This window comes from Ictalurus punctatus, chromosome 14 (assembly GCF_001660625.3).
Source record: "Ictalurus punctatus breed USDA103 chromosome 14, Coco_2.0, whole genome shotgun sequence".
In the NCBI taxonomy this organism is placed as follows: Eukaryota; Metazoa; Chordata; class Actinopteri; order Siluriformes; family Ictaluridae; genus Ictalurus; species Ictalurus punctatus.
The window spans coordinates 17,339,743-17,361,484 of NC_030429.2; the positions used below are offsets into that span (position 1 = coordinate 17,339,743).

General features: G+C 38.7%; 1 protein-coding gene across 4 annotated transcripts in view; it reads left to right on the forward strand.

Annotated features, from left to right (window-relative positions):
• Positions 1 to 4,420: 4,420 nt before the first annotated feature.
• The window catches only part of pot1 (protection of telomeres 1 homolog), a 51,183-nt gene continuing 33,861 nt past the window's right edge, over positions 4,421 to 21,742 (forward strand). For 2 of the 4 annotated variants that reach the window (XM_017485904.3, XM_017485905.3), the window contains exon 1: positions 4,421 to 4,518. The gene's annotated coding sequence lies outside the window, so the exon portion shown is untranslated. The remainder of the gene's footprint in view (positions 4,519 to 21,742) is intronic. The other 2 variants (XM_047159799.2, XM_017485906.3) reach the window with 2 other exon arrangements.

Below are 21,742 nucleotides of genomic sequence, written 5' to 3' on the forward strand. Positions count from 1 at the left end.
TAATACACAGTGCTACACAGGTTTTTTCTTTTTCTTTTTTTTCTTTCTTTTTTTTTCTTTTTCAGAAATACTGTAGTAGGAACTCCAAATCTGATTGATGTACTTGTAACTGGGAAACTCAGATATCTGGATGTTGAACACTCACTCAGATTTTTAGACTTTTTAATTAAAGAATCGAAATAATGTTCTGGTTGAGGTGAATGGGTTTTCAGTGACAGTGATATACAACACCTTAATGTCTCATATTTTGCACTGGTGGTGGAGAAATCAAATAAAGCAGCGAAACCATTCCTGGGTAATCAAGCATAATCACATGCTTAGTTCAGTTATCATTAGGAAATAACAGTTAACAGGCAAAACAAGAAGAATGTGAATTTGTTTAGGAAATTATGTGTTATATACAGTCATGTAATTTTGCTTCTGTACACCCCCACAATGGAGTTAAAATGAATCAATCAAGATCTGATTGAAGTATAGACTTTCAGTTTTAATTCAAGGGTTTTAACAAAATATTGCATTAACTATTTTTTTTAGAAAATAGAGTCCCTCTATTTTTACTGGCTCAAAAATAATTGGACAAACTAACATAATCATAAATATTAGGATTATTTTTAATGCTCTAATGCAAATCCTTTGCAGTACAATTTTCATTGTATATTTTGGGTCATTATTATTATTATTATTATTATTATTATTATTATTATTATTATTATTATTATTATTATTATTTTTATTATTATTATTTGGGTCTATAGTCTGAAGCATTATCCTATCAGTTTTGCAGCATTTGATTGAATCTCACTTTAGAAGTGGTCAAATCAACAATTTGGTATAGAGGCAAAATTATAAAAAATTGTGTCTCTGTCCAAATATTTGACTGTATGACTAAACAAATATTTCCTGATGTGACTTTTATTATGACTAGAAAATCTCTATGACTAGGAAATTTTAGATGTCAGATTATTATGGTGTGTTCCGATTCTGTCAGAGCTCTGAGTTGTTGAATGATGAAGAGTGTCCTATCTCAGCTCTCAGTTCAGCAGGGGGACCTGGAGTTCCACTGGGGGCCTGAAAATGGGAGGTCGATGTGTGGAATTATGGTATAGCCTCATACTAATTATGCATAAAAGTGTTGAACAGCATGATGACTCACAACTTATTCTGGCCCCTTTTGAAGCAACTAGAATTGCTCTTCTACAGCTATACATGAATTCCTCTAGTTCTCTCAGTAGGGCAAAATATACTCCTTGTTTTGTAAATCTTCTTGCATATGGGCTTTCCAATGGAATGTGTAGAATTTATTGCCTGTGTTGGCTTTAAAATGACCACCCCATAAAAAGGCTGATATTCATGTCAGTGGTCATGTGCACCCATTTTACAGCTCAGTATCTTCTCTGAGTCTTATGGCTTTGGCTCACAGGTACACTTACAGGCTTCAGAAGCAAGGCTCTTCCAAACATATTGGCATGAGTGTGCAAAACAATGTGCCTGTACTCAATGGTCTCATTGTGACCCTATCTGAGTTGAGTTACTGCCCATAAACATGTGACATTTCATCAGAAAAGTGACTTAAGCGAGGTCCCAACCAGAGCAAGTTAATAATAGGTCTCTAATGCTCTGGTGTTTATGCCTCAAGAAGCTGTCACACCTGCCACAGTGGTCATGTCACAGCACCAACAAAAGGAACAGTTCATTTGACCATATACTGAATGTGTATGGATGTGCTGAAAGCAAGTGTGTATTGCAGTATTAATAATTCCTATATTTATTGCTCAAGACACTCAAAATTACCCCAATGTATCAAGCAGCTCTGAAAATTAAAGCAGTATCTAAAATGCTTCTGCTGGACATCCGATGTCAATTAATGGGATTGAACATTAAGAACACTACAAGCTTATTTCTAATATGCATGAATTAGGGAAGTACTGTTATTAAATCCTGTTAAAAGTAATGCCTTGTAATATGCTGTTTTATCCAATATGTTCTAATTTCACATATTTTTATTTTATTTTTACATAATATTTTGGCAATTTATGTAATTATTATTATTATGATTTGCATTTGATTATTATTGTTTTTTTTATTATTATTATTTTATTCTTTCTCTTGTAATATATTCCTGAATTTTTCAAAAACATTTTCCCGATAGTTTTTATTCCTATCTCATATTCCCATATTTGATGAAATACGGTATAAGTAGAACATTTGCTGATCTAATTGCATAATCACTAAAACAGTGCAATTATTATTGAAAAGTAAATTCACTGAACTGGTTTTGTTTACCACACCTGAGATTCCATCTTTTAATAAAGCTTCTCACTGTGTATATTACGGTCTTACTTTTTGTCTCTGTCGCAACAAATCTGACTATTGGGATTTGTAGACAAAGCGTCACGGCTAGCTGATTCTGATTAGTCTGACATTGCTAATCTGCTTTGCCCTCTCCAGAGGCTGCCTAATGGGATTACTTCACATTACGAACACAATTCCAACAAATTATCAGTCCAGTGCAGTCCAGCAGATAAGCAGATAGTGACCTGAGAGAGCTGGGAACCTGGATTTTGTGAAGGTTCATTTATTTTCAGCTTCCTTGGCCTGCACAATATGCAATCTTTATTCTGTTTCAATGGTGATATTAGAAATTACACTACAGGCCAAAAAGCTAGTGTGATCGTGCAAGTGATTTTTAACTTAACTATGTCTATGCACATGCAAATAAGCATGATCTTTAGTAACAAATCCAAAAGTGGATCTACTGAAAATGAATGAACAATGTGCACCGAAGCGATACCTTCTAACTACTTTGCATATTGGCATTAACAGATTGCAAACTCCCTGACCTAAAAATAACACTGACCTCACATTATGGCAAATCTGGTGGCAAACACAAGGTGACAGAGAAAAGAGCAGCACATTGAACGTTATGCAGAGAGAGAGGTGATGCAGTAACACAGTGAGTCACTGCCAGTGTGTGATAAAAGGGTCAGTGAGTGAGAAAAAGAGGTGAGAGATGATTTAGCGAAGCTGCCACCTTCATTTCTGTCACTGACTATTGCCAGGAAACAAGTCAAGAGACATGTTGGATTAGCACATGCATTTAGCACAGAGAGTGTGCCATACCATCATACACAGGACTATTGGCACCCTTTATGAAATAAAGCTGTGTAATATTAACCCCAGCCAAGCTGTATTTGGAATAACTGAACTAAATGAGGCTGTCACCTCTCAGCTCCAGCGTGTCTTTCCAAAAATATAATGCTTGGCGGAATGGCTATGCCAAATTTCCTCTGTGTGTGTGTGTGTGTGTGTGTGTGTGTGTGTGTGTGTGTGTGTGTGTGTGTGTATGTATATATATATATATATATATATATATATATATATATATATATATATATATATATATATATATACCCCCAACCACACACACACACACACACACACACACACACACACACACACACACATACCCCCCCACACACAGAGGACATTTGGCATATATATATATATATATATATATATATATATATATATATATATATATATATATATATATATATACCCCCAACCACACACACACACACACACACACACACACACACACACACACACACATACCCCCCCACACACAGAGGACATTTGGCATATATATATATATATATATATATATATATATATATATATATATATATATATATACATACACATATATAGCTAATCATATAGTTGGAAAGAGATTGGAGCACCTTGAGGAAACCCATGCTCAGGGACCCTGGAGCTGTGAGGCAGCAATGCTACCCAATGTACTACCTATAATAATAATAATAATAACAATAATAATAATAATAATAATAATAATAATAATAATAATAATAATAGGTGGCTTAGTGCTTAGCACATTTGCCTTGCACCTCCATGTACACTATACGTTAATAATAATAATAATAATAATAATAATAAGAAGAAGAAGAAGAAGAAGAAGAAGAAGAATAAGAAGAAGAAAGTATAGTATATAAAGACCAAGGGAAGGTTACAAATACAGGCTAGCATACAAAAATAAAAAAATAATTCAAAATTGTAAATACATAAAACACATCACACATTGCTATAAAAATGCTTAATAAGATTATTAAAAAAAGTTTTAACAACTTTCTTTCAATAAGACACAAGAGGTTATTTTGTATTTAGCACCATAAATATATGTATATAATATTTTGCTAGCAAAAAAAAACTTTGCAAATATAATATTTATTGACCAGTTCCCTTTCATAGTAAACTCAAATGATATATTTTCTAAATAAAGCTCGAATCCATTGTGGATTAATCCCAAAATAAAGCAAGATGCACTTTTCCAAAGTTTTCGGGGTCAAAAAGAAATAAAGGGCTCTTATGCACACAGTTTAGTGTAGTAATGCACACTTTAAGAAGCTCCGCCTCCTCCGCGTGACGTTTCACTTCCTCCTCCTCCTCGCGCACACACATCAAACCCCAGGAGCTTTCCCTTCATAGCAGTTTGCTAATGTGAGTAACTCCTCTGAGTATGCGGCTCTTTCTTCAAGCGTCTGAGATACTAAAGCTGAGAATGTCGAGTTTTATTTGTTCTGAATTCTTCTGTTGTGTTTGTTTAGCTTGGCGGTGTTGCATTTTGCGGAGGTTGTGAGAGTTAACGGGAATGTTTTGCTAGCTTGTTTTCTGTGCAACTCTTCAGCGGCCTGGATTAACCTCATCAGTTCAGTCATTAAACTTCTATTAATGTGTGCAAAGTGCAAGAGCACTCGTTCAAGTGCTTCAGTTGTGCGGTCTTTTCAAATTTAATGCAACGTTTTTCATTAGAAAATTGTATTATTGACAACTTGAGTGAAAAGTAGAAACTGTGAAATATTGACATGAGTTTTTTTTAGTATGTGGTATGTCCTCTTTTCGCTTTAATGACAGTGTGAGCTCGAGCCCGCAGGGATTCCACAAGTTTGTGTAAAACCTTATGATCCATTTTAGATCAAATCCATCAGAGTTTCATCTGAACACATGCTTCAGTAGAAGAGATCAGTTATCATGGTCAATATCACACATTTGCTTACGTTTGGGCCTAGAAATAGTGCAGACCTTGAATATTACAACCCCGATTCCCAGACTGATGCAGTATAAAATGTAAATAAAAACAGAATGCAGTGATTTGCAAATCTCATAAACCTGTATATTATTCACAATAGAACATAGAAAACATATCAAATGTTTAAACTGAGGAAATGTACCATTTAAAGGAAAGAAATAAGGTAATTTTGTATTTTATAGTGGCAACATGTCTCAAAAGTTGGGCAACAAAAGGCTGGAAAAGTAAGTGTTCATAAAAAGAAACAGCTGGAGGTTAACTGGCAACAGGTCAGTAAGATGATTGGGTATAAAAAGAGTATTTTATAAAGGCAGAGTCTCTCGTAAGTAAAGATGGGATGGAATCTGGATGGAAGCGTATGTTGCCCTAAATCCTGTATATACCTTTCAGCATTGACGGTGTCTTTCCAGATGTGCAAGCTGCTCATTCCATAGGCACTAATGCACACACTACCATCAGAGATGCAGGCTTTTGAACTGAATGCTGATAAAAAGCCGGATGGTCCCTCTCCTCTTTAGTCCTCTTTAGTATAGAGGATGCGGCGTCCATGGTTTCCATAAAGAATTTCACATTTCGATTTGTCTGCCCACAGAACAGTTTTCCACTTTGCTTCAGTCCATTTTAAATGAGCTTTGTCCCAGAGAAGACGGCTGCATTTCTGGATCATGTTCACATATGGCTGCTTCTTTGCATGATGAGCCAGATGCTCTGTGGAGCTTTCTCACAAGTTTTCTATCTCATGGTCTAGAGTAAGCTAGAGAGATAACTTTCAAAACAATGTTTTTCCTCAAAACTGGGAATTATTGATTATAGTTGAAGACAATAGCCTACTAATAATATTTTATTTTGAGTTTTACATTACAGAAATATAAGAAAAAGGTCGCTGGATGCCATTTCAGAATCTCTTATAAAACTTGGACACATTCTCTGCATCCCTGTTGGCATACTCCCGATACCCGTACTAAATAGTATTCGAGATTAGAATGAGTGTGTCCCAAATCGTAGTATGTTGAAATGAGTATCCCAAAGGTACCCGGATGGTCTGTTATTTTGGGTAGATTCTGGTAGAATCTTGCGTGAAGCTGGAGGAACTTTCTGACCGTTTGCTCTGCCAAATTCAAGAATGCATTTTAGAGAGATGTAAAGGAATGTGGAAAAATAAATCAAGGGAATGAAAAACTATATAGCATAAATTATATAAAGAATAATGAATGAAGAAAAGCTGAAATGCAATGAGTTTGTTTGAGTGTTCTCTCTTCTGGGCAACAACGTTCTCTTCCATTACACGACGTTAGTATGTCCCGGTACTTGCATACTCTCTTACTACACACTCAGAAGTATGTACTGTTCTTCACAAAAAGAGTACATACTTTTAGTGCGTAGTATAAGTAGGCAAATTGGGATGCACGGAAGGACACTTAGGCTGCGTCCAAAATGGCGTACTACCCTACTACACAGTAAGCCAGAGGGGTAGTATGTCCCAAGTCTCAGTAGGTGAGAAACACCCGGACGGCGTACTGATTCTGGCAAGATTTTGCAGTGTTCAACCGATGGGATGGGCGCAAGTCAAAAATCCCATAATGCAACGTAACTGGTGCAGATGAGCTTGGGAAAAAATCGGTGTCAACCCTTTTTAAGTATTATACATTGGTTAAACAGGACTTGGTTAGCAATACCCAAATAAATTGTTAACTTGAAGCTTTAAACAAGAAAACAGTTTTTGCAGCATTTGAAACCTTTTTTGTGATCTCCATCATGCCTTAGCTGGCCAAGCTAACGGTATGGAATTGACCTCAGCCTGTTAACCCCGCCCAGGATACCTTACTAATTCAGTTACCTTTCGTGCATTTTGCCGTTTGTGTGGTTACTTTAATCTGGTGATCCCTTTAAATTTTAGTGTTTATGATGACATTGAAGGTCAGGTGACAATGCCAACATGGCAGTTGTAGTATGTCGGGGATTGTATTTATACTATACACACATACTGACTAGTACATACTGTTTCAACGATCATGCAGTAGGTATTACATCGAATGCAGTATGTACCATCACAGTATGCGATTTCGGACGCAGCCCTACATTGCTGCTGCCTCTGAAAAGGGGTCCTTTATGAGTTATTCCATTATAATTCCAGTATTGTTTTCTTTTAAGTGATTGAGAACATTCTTTTAGAAAGTATTTTTTAAAAACAAAAGAACTTAATGTATGTCTGTACAAGATAATATTTTGAAATTAATCAAATGAGAGAAGAGAGATGCTGCTTTATGGAGGTGGGTGGCTCTATAAGCAAAAGCAGATTTCTTTGTGAATTTTAGGCCAGTTTGTACAGGAATATGATAGAAATAAACCACTACAATATCACAGTGCCCTGTGAGCTTCATACTCGCATCAGTTTTTGTTGCATTCTTTTAAGATTTAGTCCCGATGCATTTCTCTAGTCTCATACACATGCTCTCTGAACCCTGTGAAGAAAGATGGCACACATCGTATTTGTATTTATATTTGTTTAGAAAGTATTGTGTTCAGTCAGAATAATGTGTTCACATTTGGTTAATTCCCTAGTAACCAACCTGCATGTTGTGTCTGAGGAAGCAGACAGGAGTTTAACTTGCAGTTCATTCACGCCTGGAACCTATTTGCATGCCTGCCTCTCTGGATAAATTGTTGTTGAAAGCATGTAATGTTGGTAGGGCAGCGTGGGTGCACTCATCTCTGCAACCACAATATCTCTTTAACATGCCCCTTAACAAATCATTTTGGCTGGCGCAAAAGCAGGACAGCTGCCATGATCTCGTCTCCATATCAGAGAGCTCGTTCAGGCATGTGATGAGACGAGCTGCTCAGCCTAAAGAGAGACTCCTCTGACATGAACTGTTGTGACTCTGCCACAAAACTGCTGGAGCATTGCACTCACTCCCTCAAGCTTTTTACTGTTTTTAGCCTTGTTTATTATGTGCACTCAAATCAGAGAGTGCATCTGGGATGACATGAACTGAATAATGCAGCACAGGACGAGGAAATGGTATCATGGATATGCTAAAGACGTTCAGTTTGCTCTCTGTTTGTATACACAAAATCTATGATACACGGATTGATTCAGATGTATTAAATATTTTAAAAGGGAACAACCCTATTAGCTTTAAAAAAAAAAAAAATAGCAGAGATGCTGTTATACCGGTGCTTTGAAGGAAAAGCAATGGTATTTACCAAAGCCATTTCTGAGAATAAAACCAGAAATTATATTTATACAACTCTCAGTAAGATATGCCTGGCATGATGTGAAGGTTCTATCCTCTAGCAGTGCAGAATCACTAAACATTTTAATCAAAATGACAACACATGCACTAGTTTTCAGAAACACACTGAAAATTCATAGGCATGACGCAAACTCAGAAAACACATGCAACTTATTAAATGCCCCAAAATGAGCCACAAAACAGCAGAGTTTATGTAGGACACCCAAAGGGGATGGAACTTTAGACTGTGTATTACATTCGATTAGACTGGATTCAAATTTGTCATTATGCAGAATACAGATACAAAGCCAATGAAATGCTGTAAGCATCTAACCAGAAGCGTAAGTAGCACTGAGTGGTACAGTGCACGTAAAGAGACAAATCGGCTTGGATGGCAGTAAAGTGTAGCTGACAATACAGTGGAAATGGCTTGATAAATGAGTGGACATAAACCTGTCCAGTGAGGTTAATGGATGGTATCCCAAGTCACTACAGTACAGTTAAACATAATGTTCAAATGTTATGCACTCCCTCCAGGATTTTGTGATCGCGGTAATTAATACAAAATCAAGCAAACTCTGCAATATTCTGAGGAGCTTGTGAGTTTTTAAAATATTACCACACATTTGGGCCAAGACATATCATTTGTCATCATTACAACGCGCATTCAGTCAAAGCCCTCATTTACCAACAAACATCACTGTGAAAGACCATGCAGAACAGATTAGTGTAATTGCAATTTTCAATTAGTTTTCCACAAGAAAAGAACAAAAAATTGAAAAAGGCTGAATCGCAAATTTTGAAAAAAAGCCACAGCAAAATCGCACATTTCTGGATGCAACGATCACAAAAAAAACTTTGCGGATTGGTAAGGGTACATAAGTAGACATGGATCCGGTGACATGAAGGATATCCAAAGACACTACAGTCTTTATTCTGTGTGTGAACATCAATTTGGCAGAAGGGGGATTAGCATCATTGTGAAAAGTTCAGCAGATTGACAGCTGAGGGGAAGAAGCTGTTCCTTAGCCTGCTGATGTGATGGTGGAGGCTTCTGTAGTGTTTCCCAGATGTGAGAACAGTGAACAGTCCATGGTTGGAGTGAGAGATGACCTTGTTGATGCTTCTCACCCTCTGTAGGCAGCATTTGGGATGAAAATTCTTGATTGAAGTTATCTGAGCCTGGTGAGATGTCCCACTGGAGGACTTTCCAGTTGGAGACTGAGCAACTGCCGTACCACACTGAGATGCAGTTTGTCAGTATGATTTTAATGGCACCACAATAGAAGTTCATCAGTATCTGAATCGATAGGTGAACTTTCCTCAGTGTCCTTAGGAAGAAAAGATACAGTTGTGATGAAGTGTTAAGGGCCCAGCTGAGGTCCTTGGAGATGTGGAACTTAAAGCGGGGGGAGGGTCTGTGTGTGTGTGTGTGTGTGTGGCTCTTCTTTGGGCGTACTCACACTTGGTCCAGTTGCCTTGAACCATGCCCGAGCACGATTGTTCCCACTCCCCCGCTGGCCTGCACTCACACTGCAGTAATACATTCAGGGCCAGAGCATGCTTAAGTCATTACGATGCGACTTTTTGGTTTGAAGAAAACAGGAAATGAAGCGCTCTCATACAGCACAATGGAGTCCATCACTGTAATGCTTACTTTGTGGCTTATTTGGAGTTGTTTGTGGCGTGATGACGCACGGCCCTCTCGCATGCCCAACCGGTTTATTGCTTATGCAGCGCAGCAATTTTTCACTGGATCGCGCTTGTCGTATCAGAAGATTTTTACAGAGGCAGCTGATGCCGAGGGAGGAATTTGCAGCTTCACTTGCCGACCACCATTCCCATTCATCTGTAAGGTAAGAGCCAGTCCCATTATAAAGCCAAATATTCTGGATTGAATTGAAAAGTGTACTATACAAGTAGTAATAGAAGATGTTTGTTGTTGTAATGATGACTGTTGGCGCACTCCCAAGTAGTAGCCCTTACTGGTTAACATTAGCTAACATTATTGTGATTAGTCTACTGGGATCTGACACAAAATATTGGTCTGTCCCTTAGAATAATGACAAACTGTCTACTGTTTATTTTATTACACTTCAAAGTGCTGTAAGTTAATACAGTCTATGTATCAATTAATTTACAATGAACATTATTTCTCCATTTTGCCTCAGGAGCATCTGGATTCGGCAGAGATGTGCTGTGTGGTGGGAGCATGCTTTCACCAGCTGGACAGATTGTGAATGGAAGCTACATTTTAGAATGAGAGAGACCACATACTTGCAGCCGTGCAACCTCCTCTGGCCACACCTTCAAAGAGAGACAACCACATTCAGGAAATCAGTGCCTGTTGAGCAATGTATAGCAATATGCATCTGGAGACTGGCCTTAAATGTGGAGTTCGGAACCATCCCCCATTTATTTGGGATTGGCCAGTCTACTGCGGTCACTATTGCCAATCATGTTGCCTCTGTAATTGTGAACAATTTGTTTTCCCTCTACATCAGAACACCCTCTGAACAGGAAATCAAGGTCATAATTCAAGGTTTCCGAGACCGGTGGGGTTTCAGACAATGTGGAGGGGCTATTGATGGGACTCGTATTGGGATTTTAGCTCCACGTGACAGCCCTGCAGACTATTACAGCTATAAGGTTTCTATTCGGTCATCCTGCAAGGTGTGGTTGACCATTGTCTTCGGTTCTGGAACATCACTGTTGGTTGGCCAGGCAAAGTCCATATTGCCAGAGTGTTCGGCAATTCATCCTTGTACGAGAGGAATCAGAGGAGTACACTGTTCCTTAATCTCAGAGGTTTGCAGGAGTAGATGTGAAAGTGGTGATGTCTGATGATGCAGCATATCCACTACTGCCATGGTTGATGAAATCATACCCTGAAAACCAACAAATAACCGCTGCACAGATCACCTTTAACAACCGGCTTAGCAATGCGCAGTGCACAGATGACTGTGGAGAGGGCATTTGGTCTTCTTAAGGGAAAATGGAGGTGCCTAATGAAGAGGTATGATTGCCACATCGACAACATCAACAGTGTCATCATAGCCTATTGTGTGCTTCACAATTTTTGTGAAGTTAATGGTGAGAATATGATGATGAAGTTGTTACTTTCGATGAAGAAAATGTGACTCCTGAATGGAATCCTCTTCATAAAAACACCATGTCAAACATCTCAAGAGATGCACTGTGTTCATATTTCTCAAATCTGTAGAGCTATTTTTGTCTGATGTTGGCAATGAAGTCATTTTGTTCCTTCCAAGAACAGTGTGGAACTTATTGGATTATAACAGACAAAACATAATCAAAATATGTTTTATTCAAAGCATAATCTTGAAGTGCTTTCAGCGGTCAAAAGTCAGCACTTCACAGAACAGAACCACTGAAGTGGTAATATGTTTAAAAAAAAATTAATAATAATACATTTTTCAATAAATAAATGTGTTCACATTCAAACTGAAATATATAGCCCACACAAGTGTAACTGTACCAAGACACTATTGGCACTATAAACAATGCTGTGTAAAGTAAAAAACAGTATAAATATAAGCGCAGGTGTAACAGGTTTACAATACAGAATACAAAGCAGCAATTTCACAATATTGATTGTATGCAAATGAACAACTAAGCCTATAGATTAAAGGTTGTGATAGACCTGTGAACATTGATCCACGTTGGCTGGTGGTGTCTCCTCATGGGGAGGGTAGGAATAATGCAGAGGAAGGGAATGATTACGTTGTGAATGTGAGGGTGTGTGCTGCCAGAATGAATGCATCATGACCTCAAACTGTCTGTTCATCATTTGCTGGAACATCCGGTTTGCTTCTTAGCGTTTCTCCCTCTGTACCTGATGCCAACGATCCTCCATCTCCATTTTTGCCTTCATCCAGTTATCAAGCATCTCCTGCTCTTGCTGGTGATGCAGCAGCTCCTCTCTCATGAATTCATCATGCTGTTTCTGTAGCATGTCCATAAAGGCTGCCATCATGTCACTCATATCTGTCTTCATCTTCCTTTTCTTGTCCTCTTCTGAGGGTGTATCAGGTATAGTACTATTATCAGAGGTCTCGTGTTTCATCACCAATGTGTGACTGATGTGATGTGACTGTGAAAATAAAAGCAAAATAAACACAAATAAAAACATTTGCTCATGATCATAGGCAAAGACTATGCCAGTGTTCTGTCGATTTGTCCTACCGTGTCAGATTTTCCTCCCGTAGCGCCAAACAGTCATATTTTAAGTTAAAACGGGTATCGCTTGTCATGAGGCACAGGAGAACCAGTCAGTATGTACTACCACCACGTGAAATATTTTTTAAAAAATGTACGTAGGACATCTTGTCAGGCAGATAATACCCATCAGAATGTAATAGCAACATAACTATCATATATATCATGATATAGTGGGTGGTTATAACTCCTAGCCCAGCCTAGTCCTAATCTTAAAACTGCGAATATCGCTTTGTTAATACATTCTGACAGGTAGCATATATTTTTAGTGATCTGCGCAAACACAGAAAGCCCTGGTAGCAAAATCTGATGGGTACCATGCATTGACTGTACACCGGCATGTGCGACTGAGCATTTCAGCATAGTCTTCAAATAAAAGCTAGCATAGGCTAATGTTATTCAACGCTCAATGGGCTCGCCAGTCCAGTGTCCCTGAATGCGACTACAAAACATTTAGTTGGCTACTTGGTTTCAGACCGGTTATTTTGTCGACAGCATTGTACCACTGGAATTTATCCTACATGTCCGACGAGCTGCCAGATTTACGCCGTGCATCCCACACCTGAAGACGCAGTTTTTTCAGCTTTCGACGACACTGCTCAGTGGTTGATACCCACGAGCACGTAAATAGTTGTGATTTTTTTTTCAAAATACCCGTGTTCTTGTGTGTTGTATCCAGTTGTTCCTGTATACTTTCGTCTGCCCAAATTCCCAGTAAACACTGCACCTCTGCCATAGGCCAAAGTCTTCCCTTTGCTGCTATGATGTTTGTAATGGAACAGTCGCTTCAGTTACATCAGTCTTCGGGCACATTTAGCGATCGCACTGATGCATACCGTGCCCAAGTCCAACCGAACTGTGCCCGGGCCCATATCTTTCAAGCGGGCCATGGCACAGTTTAGTTTACCATGCCCGGGTGATCTGAGCGATCACACTAGTCAAACAAACCGGACTTTGGGGTCAAACGTGCTCGGCCATGATTTAACTGGGCCAAGTGTGAGTATGCCCTTAGTCCACAGTGAGCTCCTTGGTCTTCTGGATGATGAGTGCCAGTTCTTGTCAGTACACCACACTACCAGGTGTTGGACCTCTTCCCTGCAGACTGTCTGATCATCATTGCTGATCAGGTGTACCACCGTGAGGTCATCTGCAAAATGATGAAGTTGGCGCCATGAGCATAGTACACAGTCATGAGTGTAAAGGAGAGTGCAAAGGAAATAGCCCTGTGTAATAATGATGGAGGAGGTGTCGTTTTCAAACCTAAAAAACTGTGGTCTGCTAGTAAGAAAGTCCAGGGACCAATTACAGATGGAGGTGATGATTTCAAGGTCAGTGAGCTTGGTGATCCGCTTGGATGGGTTGACAGAGGGTTTAAAGCTGAAATCGATGAATAGCATCCTAACGTAGGAGTTGCTTTTATCCAGGTGGGTCAGGCCAGAGTGTGGTGTCGGGGTGATGGCATCGTCTGTAGACCTGTTCAGGCAGTAGGCAAACTGACAGTGATCCTGTGTTGATGGCAGAAAGGATTTCAGACAGGAAAGGCTCAGCCTCTGAAAACACTTGGTGATGATGGGGATGATTGCGACAGGACAGAAGTCATACAGGGCCATGGCAGCAGTGTGTTTTGGCATGGGCATAATGATTGCTGTTTTGGAGAAGGCTTGGAGCACTGTTTGAGCTAGGGACAGCTTGGAACTGTCCATGAAGACCCTGGCAAACTGCTCTACACAGGCCCTGAGCACCTGGCCTGCAGTGCCATCACGGCAGCCTTGTGTGCATTCATTCTGCAAAGGGTGGAGCACACATCATTGTTGGAGAGTATGAGAGCTCAGCTTTGATGTAATGTTCTGTGTTTGCATAAACTAGCTGAGCATAGATGTTGAGCTCATCAGGGTGGGTGGCATAACTGATTAAAGAAATGCTGTTGATTGGTTTGTAGTATACCCTTCCGTATACTTCAAAGGTCATAGTTATATTTGTCCTCTATATGCACTTTGCTCTTATTTGGCTTTCATGATCCTCCTTCTCAGCATCTTGTGCTTGTAGTAGGAGGCAGACATCCATGACTTATTCATCCATGACTTCTGATTTGGGAAAGTTTTAATGATCTTACAGGTAGTGACTGCATCAACACAAACACTGATGCAGTACATGAAATCACTGAGTTGGTGTAGATCTCAGGCCCAGGGTGGCCTTAGAAGCATACATATTCCAGTCTGTGTGCTGGATTTGGTGCTGTAGTGAAGAGTCTGCTCCCTCTAGCCACACTTTTACAGACTTCACTGAGGACTTCACATGTTTGATGATGGGGCTGTATTTGGGGAGTAGAAACCGGGACATGATCAGAATGCTCAAGGTGGGAGAGGGAAATGACGCTGTAGTCTTCTGTAACGTTGGTGTAAACAGGATCCGATGTATTGTCTCCTCTCTCTGATGAAATATGGGTAGTGTAGTCCTCAATATGACATGATTTGAAATCACCAGCAACAGTAATTACTAATAGTCACAGCAAATTCTTTTATGGCTAATGTGGCATTACCATCCAGACAGACATAGTCTGCAGACATCATGGTACATATAAATTCACAGAGCTGGTAGAAATGTCTACACTTAATAATGCAGAACTCAATTTAGTCTTTTTTATGGTTTTGATGCAAATGCCAAGCACTTTTTATCAGACTGGTTGGCTTACTCTGGCATGATGTCCTGGCTACCTTCTGTGGTAGCTAATGGAAGCTGAATAAAGTGTTCAGATCAATGTCTGCATAGTAAAGTTTTATGTCTAGGAGTGCTTGTCAGCTGTATGCCTTTTCCACAAGATTGTAACATGCAGCTAGACTGAACATTGCTGGGTAAAAAATAGGAGAAACTGAAGCAATATTACATTTTTAAACATGCATTTTGATGTGGGTCTGATTTGGTGCAAGTTTTTGGATCCATTCCTCACACATCACGCCATAACCTTAGGCAGGAAAAAGCCTGTGAAGTATAAATGTTTAATAAAACATTTTAATATGATTAAAAGATTAATGAAATGGTTAAATGCCATAAAAGTATACTGCTATTGATGCAAGTGCCGAGAAAAAGGAGACCGAAGCCAGACAGAGGAGTTAGAACGTCTGATCAAGATGAACTGTGTGTCATAACATACGAGTTTGATTTATTATTATTAACTATTGTTTGCACACACTAGCTAGCCGCTGTTCTCGGACACTTTCTGGTATGCCTTTTTTCTACTCCTCTAACTTGCTGCAGTTACAGTACCTTCTCAGAATTAACTTCTCAAATGGCCGACACTGTCAGATGTCACGCAGACCTGCCACTCTGTTGAGTAAAGCTTTGCAGATTGGAACACAGCCCTTTGAGCTGTCAGATTAATGGAGAAGTGTGCAGCATGAGCTACATTACTTAATTTTCTTCTGAGTACCTTGCAGTAGCATTTTCTGTATATTGAGGTTCCTAAATCTGAAGTTGTATACCATCAGATTGAATTTTTGCAAATGGGGTTTTCTTTAACTTGTGATGTGGGTTGTGCAGAGCCTTTCTCCTCTGCATGGATTAATGGCCAATCAAAATACATTTCAAGAAATTATGACTGTGGCAAGTCAGGAGTGATCCAAACTGCCTACTGTGCATTAAATGCTTATGTGAGAATTTAATGACACTATTGGTGTACCAGATTTGGACAAATCAGAAACCCAGGTGCGTGAGACAATCAGAATTTATGTACAGGTTATTCTTTTTGTTAGTTTTTTTCCTCCCATAGTTCTTCAGGGGACAAGTAGTTTCAACAGCCAGATATGACCCAAAAACTTACTCCTTCAAAGCTGTTTGCAAGTCAGAGTTTTCATTTGGTGTGTAGTAGAGGTCTACAGATGGATTTTTACCGATACTGATAATTAAGTTGTGCAGTTCCGGTCGATATCCGGTTAATCAACCTGTAGTTTTTAAAATGGTTACTGAATGAAAACATAACACTCAAAGTAAAATATTGCTGAGCTTTATTATAAAATTTAACAGAACTGACTGTATCACGAAAACTTACTTTACTTTTTATAAATGAAATAACTGTATAAATATCATGTACATATTAACGTAATAAAAGTTAAACATCCAAATGGAACGAAAAAAGTAACTCTCCAAATAACAAATAAAAATAGAGATGACCCAAATGAATCAAAAGTCATTTCAAATAACACAACAAAATTAGTCAGTGATGGTTTTTATTTTGCCTATTTAGCACTCGTACTGTATAACGACAGCGGACCCTTCTCAGCCACTCCCTCAACGGACACACCCGTTATGAAAAACTATCGGTGTGGATTTTTTTTGCAGATAACGGATAGCTCCAACAATCTGTTATCGGTCAACCTCTAGTGTGTAGCTAAGTTTAAACTTATGATGCACCTATAGCTAAGCCGTCTATATCTAGACACGGTCTGGCTGATGGGAAAATGATTTTTACTAAGTGGATTAAAAGTAGGCAGCTTGCTCAAGCACAAGTTCTTTGTTTGTTTGTTTTTAATGTCGCTGAGAACCTTTAACTAACTAGTTAAAAGGCAAAGGGAAGAAGAAATGCACGACCCTGTTTGTGGTGTGTACGTCTTTACTCTCGGATCTGTGTTTCAGGTGTATGCTGTTATTATCTGATGTGTATTTTTCTATTTGACTCAATTCATGTTCGTCAGCTTGTCTTTTAACTAATTAACGAATGTTAGTGTTGTGGAGTTTCAGAGCTGCGGTGGTGTAGAGTGAACATCTTGCACAGTGCTAAATATAGTCACCTTTTTCCAGCCCCAAAAAACTGCTCGTATTATCGAATACACGCTGCAGCTTTAAACATTTTACTCTGTGCATCTCTGCTGCTCGTCCAAACCGGACTGCGCTTCACAGTAGAATATTCTGCTTCTTGCTTACGAGTCTGTTATTTTTATATGCGCCATGTTTATTTTTAATAAAATCTTTAATCTAGTCTGTTGCTTGGGCTAATTGATTTTTGTTTGGAGTGAAGATTTCCAGTTGGGAATTCATTATGATTAGATTTTTCTTCTGTTTTTGGAAAAAAAAAAAAGAAAGAAAGATTTTTATTGTGCATGCTGAACAATTACATCTTATTCAGTCTAAGCTGGTCCGTTTCCTTTTGTGTTCCGTTCTGAAGGCTTCAATTACTAGCTGGCGAGAGGGGCAGAGGAATATTCATAGGCTCAACCATTTCCGTTAATTCATCTAACATCATGTAACGTGCTCCTCTCATAGAAAAATTACAGAGGAAGATGTGTTATATAAATCGTTGAAACGTGTCCGACCTTTAATTGCCCGTTACTTCTTTGCTCAGTTTTTGTTAGGAACGGGCTCTTATGACTTGTTTTTCACAACTAAACAAGTATGAGCTTTTGTTTTTGAGTCTCTTCAAGTGAACTCCAGTGAACTTGGAATTTCCAGAATCTCTAACGAGACACTTTTGAATTCTTAAGTGTTTCTTTTAAAGATGAGTTAAAATTGCAGTCCGTTCAGGATTTCGCACAGTTTTTTATTTCTCTATCTTTTTTTTTTCTTTTCTTTCCTGATTGTTGCGGTCAAAAATGCTCGATTTTGCAGCAGCTTTTTTCAAAATTTGCGTTGCAACTTGCAGTGTTTTTTGTGAGAAAACTACTTGCATTGGTGAAATCGCAGTTGCATGCAATTGCTTTGCATGGTCTCTTGCAGTGATGTTTCTTGTTAAATGAGACCTATTAGCTGTACACATGTTCAACGCACGTGAATCGAGGAGAGCTTTGGCTGAATGCGAGTTATGATGTCACGTGACGTGTCTTGGCCCAAATCTGCAGAAAATCTGCTGTAATTTTGACATATTGCACACTCCTCCTAATTCTGCGGAATTTGTTTGATTTAGTTCATTTCTGAGGCCGCAAAATTGTGAAATCCTGGAGGGACTGAAATTAGGTTGAGGGTGATTTAAGGCTTATTGAACACCCCCATCCCCCCCCCCCCCCCCCCCCCCCCCCCCCACCTGTGCATTTCAAGTATCTGGATGATGCATTTACTCGCCTCCCAAAAAATTGTGGAATGTTTGACACTTCATGCACTCAATGGTCGCAACTTGCGTAGCGGAAGAGGGGAGGAGCTACCAGGTGCGGATGCTGGCTCAAATTTTCTCCGAATCCAAAAAAGTCATGTTGGGCATAAACGGTAACATTGACATGAACCGTAAACTGAAGAAATTAATTTGCGTTGACTCTGGGTATTCTCCTAAAACTAGCGGTGTCGCGTTATGTGCGTTTGATGTCATTTGCCATCGACTGGGAAACGGCTTCTACTTCTGGTTAGTGAAGAACCACGAATTGAGACAATACTACCCTTCTAAAATGACATAAATACATAGTGCATTAGTGTACAGTACATCATTTGACACACAGCTTATGACTTGCAGCTCATCACTTTCAAGCATGCCCTGCGTTCAACTGCTTGTAGACGAGGTTATAATGATATAAACACAAAAATTAGACTCCTACTGATTTATGAGAATGATCAACAGTACCTACAAGATGCTTTCCTGTTCTTTGTAATGATGTTTTAAGAGCTTTAATCTCTGGTTTAAGCTGCTATTCAAACAATGCAAATCTTTATACAGGTTGTGTTTACATTTCTGTCCAGGAGCAAAGCTAATTCTGTGTCCAGCTTTATCCCCTTCACCAATAATAAATAAGTTTTATCTATTAGGTTCTTCTTACATGTAAGAAATAAATTTTTAAAAATCAAGTATTTAAAGACTATCGTGTTGGACTTTAGGCCCGGACTTCAACATCAGAGGTTCTCATAGAGGTCACGTATTTACCCGAGTTGGCTCGGTTTGTGTTTTGTGCCTGCTAGGGATAATGGTACAACTCTTATGAATTTAAAGCCCCTGGGGCAATAGAAGAGGTCTCTGGTCAGCTGACAGATGCTTTTTGTGCAGAATATAAGGCCTGTTTACTAGGACTGGATATCGCTACCAATTTTGCGATTCAATTCTTATTTATATGGTTTCGATTTGATATCAATTAGTTATCAATATTTCATTTAAAATGTTAGTTTTACAGACATGGAATCCATGGTTTAATGTAAATGCTTGTAACCCTCCTATTTGGCTATATTACTTAAATACACATTTGCATTAACAATAGGACCCAATTATGCAATTATGTTTAATTACTTTTTACTTTAAGTAACAAACATTGTAACAAAATCATAAATATGTGTGTACAGTACACACAAGGTGAGCACATTACTGTAATAAACATAAAAACATTGTAAATGTGCAACAGTGAAAGTCATTAACAACTTGAAACATGTTTAAGAAATAAAACTGTTTTCAAAATTCAAATCATGAAAGATGGCGACATGTTCAGGACGACAGGCGAACTACAGATAATATTCACCCCCTATCTTGTAAAGCACGTGCTTTAATAACCGATTTCCTCGACTCTATATCGTTTCATTAAATTGAAGATCGATTAAAATGGGAGAATCTTTATTTATTTATTTAGTTATTTAGTTATTTAGTTATTTTATTATTATTAGTATTATTTTTATCCAGCCCTACAATTTACACAGACCAGGACATCTCTAAAATGACCACTGAGGAATTTCTCTCCTTTATTTCCTACTTTAGGAAAAGAAGTTAATTCAGAAGTGAGATGTGGCTTTGTCCTTTATGATTAACTAGACTTTGTGGAAACAAAAGCTGTATCTAGACCGCCTTTTTCAATTAATCAGCATTGATTATTGCTTAACTTTAGAGAATACTGCTGTAACTAAGTGGCTTTTTGTAGGGCAGTGAATTATCGGCCTCGCAGGGAACTTGTTAGGAAGAATTTTTTGTGTGGTCTGTGACCATGCAGAATGTTTGTGCTTTTAATATAGCTGGAATAAATTGCTAACTCCTAGCTAATTGGGCTCTGATTATGCTATGCAAAATGCACGGCATTATGATTTCAACCGTGAAGCAATATGAGAGAGTGCTGAAAGGTGTGAAGCTGGCAGGCGAGATTGGAATTCATTACAAGGCTCAAGTCTCACGTCCTCAGCCTTTCTTTTCTCCTCAAGGTGCTTTGTCGAGGTGGTGGAAAAATCAGTGTACTAAAACGAACCAAAACCAAATACTAGAGCTGCATAGTATATCGTTTGTTAAATATTATAGTGATACTGATATCGCAGAAACTTTGCAATATGTAAATGAGCACTCTACCGAGTATTTTATTATTCTGCTCCGAGTAACATAGTATAATCATCTGCCCTCTGAATGTTCTGATAATGATTTGGTCAGTAGTTGCATTGGAGTGATCCAGGGTCGTTAGTTGGACTGTTAATCATTCAGGGCTGAGCCCAGATTCTTCTCCATCAAAAAAGTTTTTAAAACATACTTCTAAATAGACTGTTTGCATGCATTTTATATTTTTCTTTTTTTGTAAGGGCTAATTGCTCAAAAAAAAAAAAATTGAAAATTGGACAGTTTTATTTATGATTTATCATAAAACCTGCCTGGGGTGTTATCACTGTTTGCAGGACTACCAGACCGATAAAATATAAAACTTTTTGGTTATCTAACACTAGGCTGGTTTGATGTCACTAGCCAAGGGGAGGCACAACTAAGCTTTTACTGTGTGGGTTTAGCTGCTACAGTGCCATGCAGAGTACAGTATCTGTCCTCATGCCCTGTTCATGTAACTTGGAACTCATAGACATTTATGGTGTTTCTACACCTGGCTTGTTTGGAGCATTTGTTTCAGAACCTGGTGTGTTTTCTCCCTTAGTTTGGTTCGTTTAGACATATATGCACACGGCAATTGCGGTCAGATCTGCACCAAAACAATCTGTCCTGATTGCAAACGAACTCGAGCAGTTCACTTGTGGTGAGAAAGCAATCCGACCCGACGGACCAACAAACCAACCTGTGTAGCGATGCTTAATGGGAACCACCTTACATAAAAAACTTTAGTTTTGCTAATGGCTCACAACATGAGTCACGGTTTAATATGGACCAAAGACAAGGTAAAGTACCTCATTGAAATTTCATCTGACGAACATATTTCTGAATAGCGTTGAAAAACGCATAAAAGCAAAGTGTTAGTGGGCATCTCAATGAGGGAGGCTTTAATTATTCAGTGGAACATTTCAAATT